Source organism: Triticum dicoccoides, chromosome 2B (genome assembly GCF_002162155.2).
Source record: "Triticum dicoccoides isolate Atlit2015 ecotype Zavitan chromosome 2B, WEW_v2.0, whole genome shotgun sequence".
Taxonomy (NCBI): Eukaryota; Viridiplantae; Streptophyta; class Magnoliopsida; order Poales; family Poaceae; genus Triticum; species Triticum dicoccoides.
The window spans coordinates 226,970,639-226,976,124 of NC_041383.1; positions in this window are offsets into that span (position 1 = coordinate 226,970,639).

The following is a 5,486-nucleotide window of genomic DNA, read 5'->3' on the forward strand; positions in this document are numbered from 1 at the left end:
CTAAGAGGGGCATATTACAAGATTTATCATGAAACTAAGGATAAATTTCAAAGGCCTAACCAAATTCACGAGCCCTCAGAACATAATTGAGAGTAACGTAGTAAATGTTGCAGATTGGTTCATGCCGGAGTGCCAGCAGCCAGATCTGCACCGCAACATATGGCCGGCCTCCTGATGGTCATGGTGACGTTTTAAGGTGAGATTACATCCCACTACTCTTCTAGCGCCACTCTCGACGGGCCTGAAATACTAGCTGGCGTGACTTCCGAAAGATCCTTATCAAGAAGTTGACTCGTTGTAGGTGTTAAACTCATATCATGTTATGGCTCCATCGTAGTTGACTATGTTTTTTGTACTCAATTTGTTGATGCATTTGACTTTGTTTCCTTTCAATTTTAATAAAGATGGTTGTGTTCATCAGAATAATCCAGAAACTGCGGTGTGTAATGTGGCCACCTATTACAGGTACAGTCAAGGACCCATCATTCGGGACCCACATGGGGCCCATCACCATCATAGGCAGGTCCCCGGACCATGCTGACATTCAGATGCGTACATCAGGAGGATCACTCGGACGGCTCTATAGCACTCGGACAACCACACGTCACTCGGCGGACGATCAACCACTCAGACGTACAGGGCAAGAAGGCGTCGTGGGAGCTGCAATGGTCAAGGAATCCTAAGTCATCCACTAAATGGAGTTATAACTACCGTTACCTATAACTCCTGTAGTATAGGCTCATCACACCAGTAACTGCCTCATTCAATGGCATTAGTGGCCCCGGCGGCATGGGAGACATGGGGCTGTGGCACGCTCTATATAAGCCACACCCCTCTCCATAGCCGGGCACGTTCAACCTTGTAGTCCTATCTATCAAATCAAAGCAAGCCTCAGGGCATGAGACGTAGGCTTTTACCTCCACCGAGTGAGCCTGAACTCATTAAACACCATGTGTTACAACTACGCCGTAGCTAGTCTCTTCCCCTTATTCATACCCCTAGTACTCTTCTCAGGATCATAACCCCGACAGTTGGCGCCCACCAGGGGCTAGGCGTCTAGCCAAATTTCACGGTGTAGGTGGATTTCATCATCATCATCATCATGTTAGTCGGCGGCGAAATCCGCTTCGGGACGATCTCCTTCATCACCGACGACTCGGCGTGGCTACGTGAAGCCCCGCTGGACGTGGAGGCGTTGCCCACCCTTGGCGTGACACACTTTCGAGCTTCTTCCTACGGAGTCCTTCTCCGACAGCCCTCGGCTCCATACCGAGTGGTTACTCATCGCACCGTTGTACACCGTCGTAAGCGCTCCGGGTGTTCACGACTGCAGCGTTGGATCAAGCACGCTGTCGCCACTCAGGCGACAGCGAAACAAGTGGCGGCTATCGAGTTCGACGAGCCCGCCCTTGACCTCTCCGACGGTTCACTCGGTGATTCCTCAAAGGAGTCCAAGTCCGATAGTGTAGATCCGACCGTTGAGATCCTCATGGCGGATAACTCTGAGCACGCGTGCCCCCGGGCTACCCGGAGCCCAAAGACGATCGCCCGGGTGCATCCCACGTCAACACCAACGGCGGCTTCCCAGGGCACGAGCCATATGTGCCTCAAGCTCTCACTCAGGAGCAGCATGACGAACTTCGCCACCGGAACGACCAGCTCCTGAACACTCCCATCACCGGAATGACTCCTAAGGCGTTAGCCATGGAGTCGACTCGCATGCCTACTTTGGCCAAGCGCGACCTCCTTGAACGACTTCAGAAGGAGCTGGATGAACGCGAGCGCAATCAAACCAGTTCCAATCGGCACAAACGTCGGCTCTACTTGAGTGACCAGCCTCGTAAGTATCAAGTTCTTAGTACTCCATTGCAAAATCTAGCTGCCGCCACTCGGATCCTGGATTCCATTCAGCCCTTTGGCTCTTCGACCGGAGAGGGGATTAGTCAGATCCAGGCGCTCCTCAAGACAGCACTGTCACAGAATGCGGCGATGTCCTAGTCTAGAGACCGGATCCATAGCGCATCCATGCGTGCGGAGACTGTCCATTCGACTCATAGCCCACTCGGCTCGGGCAGGCGTCGAGCCACTTCTTCCTCTAGAGATTGTCATGAAGATCAGAGATGCGATCGAGTCGCATCGCCCTGGCGTAATGACAACTACGATCGTGCACTGAGGCCTCCACCCCCGGGACGTCGCGTACGGGCGCCAGCCCCACTTTAGAAGTCCACCACCTCAAAAGTCAGACGTTCCTTTCAAAAGTTCTTCTCTTCACCGAATACGATGTCGAGAGAGATCTGGCCGAGTGACTTAGCCTTCTTCCCGGGGATTACCCTATGGAACTGCATATTGCTCTTGCTGAGCCGGGTCATCGGGATGCCCATCGCCTCTAAGGTGTCAGCATAGATGATGTTAAGCCCGATGTCACCGTCGATTAGGATTTTGTGCAATTGGACTCCTCCCACGACTTGATCCACCACCAAGGCCTGCCGCCCGAGGGTCGGTATGAGCCGGATGGTCCGACTGATCAAAAGTTACCGGTGTCTTGGCCCAGTCGAGATATTTGGTGACAGTCGAAACTGCCATGTTCACCTCTCGGTTGATCACCTTGAGGTGGCTCTTGCTTTCAACACGAGCAAAAATCATGTGGACGTTCTCAACATTGGGGTGCCCAGAAGTACCTTTGCCCCCGTCTTCGTCATCATCATCTCTTTCTCTAGAAGAATCCTACCGCATCTTTTGTTTCAGGAGTCGACACTCCTGAGTGGTATGATTGGGCAAGATCAAGTTACCCTCCTCATCTTTCTTTGTGTGAATCTGGCAAAACTAGTCGAGGATGTCGCTCTTCATGGTGACTTGCTTCTTTCCTTTCCAATCCTTCTTCTACTTTTGGGAGTTCTTTTTGCCTTGGCCAGCCAGAGCTGCGGACTTGGCATTCCCTCCAGCATCTGCTTTCCGCTTGTGCTTTTTGCCCTTGTTCTTCGACTGATGTTCGTTGCCAGGTCGGCTCTTGCCACTTCTGAGTCGGTCTTCCTCTTCACCATTGGCGTACCAGTTGGCTATCTCCATAGCCCGCCTGAGAGTCGGGGTCTCAGTTTGGCTGAACTTCATGTTCAGCTCCCGGTACCCGACTCCGGCCTTGAAGGCGCAGATTGCCTGATGCTCGGTGACATTCTCCATCGTGTTGTGCAGAGTGGTCCATCACTGGATGTACTCTCGGAGAGTTTCATTCTGCTTTTGCACACAATATTGTAACTCGGTTAAACCTCCTGCTCTCTTGTACGTGCCTTCAAAGGTCTTGATGAATGCCTTCACCAGGTCCTCCCAGCAAAAGATACTACTCGGCGGGAGCTGTGTCAGCCAAGCCTGAGCAGAGCCTTCTAGCATGAGCGGCAAATGCTTCATGGCCATGTTGTCTTTGCCCGCCGCCGATCTGGACTGCCACTCGGTAATATTCTAACCAAATTTCAGGCTTGGATTCGCCTGTGAACCTGCTGATTGACATGTCTCCAATGTATCTATAATTTATGAAGTATCCATGCCATGTTTATAATAATTTTATATGATTTTGGTATAATTTGATTAGAACTAACACGGACTGACGTTGTTTTCAGCAGAACTACCATGGTGTCATTTTTTGTGTAGAAATAAAAGTTCTCAGAAGGAGTTGAAAATTTACGGAGAATATTGTTGGAAAATATAAAAAAATACTAGAACAAAACTATATAGGAGAGGAGTCCCGAGGCAACCACAAGGGTGGGGGCGCCCCCCTAGGGCGCGCCCCTGCCTTGTCATCGCCTCGTGGGCCCCCTTGACTTGTCCCCGATGCCAACACCTCCTATAAATCCCAAAAACCTTAGAAATAAACCTAGATCAGGAGTTCCGTCGCCGCAAGCCTCTGTAGCCACGAAAAACCAATCGGGAGCCCGTTCCGGCACCCTGCCGGAGGGGGAATCCATCACCGGTGGCCATCTTTATCATCCCGGTGCTCTCCATGACGAGGAGGGAGTAGTTCACCCTCACGATTGAGGGTATGTATCAGTAGCTATGTGTTTGATCTCTTTCTCTCTCTCGTGTTCTTGATTTGGCATGATCTTGATGTACCGCGAGCTTTGTTACTATAGTTGGATCATGTGGTGTTTCTCCCCCCTTTACCTTGTGATGAATTGAGTTTTACCTTTGAGGTTTCACTATTATCGGATTGAATACTTTTATGGATTTGAGAACACTTGATGTATGTCTTGCGTGGGATAACTGTGGTGACAATGGTGTGTTATATTGATTCACTTGATGTATGTTTTGGCACTCAACTCGCGGATTCCCCGAGGTGACATTGGGGTAACCTATGCATAGGGGTTGATGCATGTTTTCATCCTTGTTTCTCCATAGGAATCTTGCGGCACTCTTTGAGGTTCTTTGTGTTGGATCGAATATTATGAATCTGAAGTTGTTTGATGCATATCGTATAATTGACCCACAGATACTTGTGGTGACATTGGAGTATCTAGGTAACATTAGGGTTGATTGATGTGTATCATATGGTGTTATTTTATTACGCACTCTAGGGCTGTTTGTGACACTTATAGGAATAGCTCAATGATTGATCGGAAAGAATAACTTTGAGGTGGTTTTGTACCCTACAGGCAATTTCATCTTATGTTCTCCGCGATAGGAACTTTGGAGTGACTTTTGTCGCATGTTGAGGGGTTGTCATATGATCTAATTATGTTATCTTTGTTGAGAGAACTTGCACTAGTGAAAGTATGAACCCTAGGCCTTGTTTTCAAGCACGGCAATACCATTTTCGCTCACTTTTGTTGAGAACTGGGACATCTTCGCATGAAAGCCTTCTGACATGCCGAGTGTTCCCAGGGAACTAGCCAAGCACAGACTCTGTGTCGATTCGGCGACGAAGCCTATCAAAGAGTACCTTCGGCGATCTCCAACCGAGAAGCACAAGGCGATCGGCGAGGAGATAACACGACTCCTAGCTGTCGAGTTCATCCGAGAGGTGTACCACTCCGAGTGGCTTGCCAATGTCCATGGTACCGAAGAAAGACAAGTCTCTCCGAATGTGCGTAGATTTTAGGCATATCAATCGGGCCTGCCCAAAAGATCATTTTCCTCTCCCTCGCATAGATCAGATAGTAGACTCTACTGTTGGATGTGAGCAGTTATCAATTCTGGATGCGTACTCCGGGTACAACCAGATCCGACTGTACGACCCTGATGAAATAAAGACAACATTCATCACCCCATTCGGGTGTTTTTGCTATATCACGATGCCATTTGGGTTGAAAAATGCTGGGCCACATTTCAGCGTATGATCCAGAAATGCTTACAAAAGTAGATCAGTCAGAACGTAGAAGCTTATATGGATGACATCGTGGTTAAAGTCTAGGAAAGGTTCTGACCTTGCTGAAACCTTCAAAAATTTGTGAGCTTTCGGCATCAAGCTCAACCCAACCAAGTGTACATTTGGCGTATCC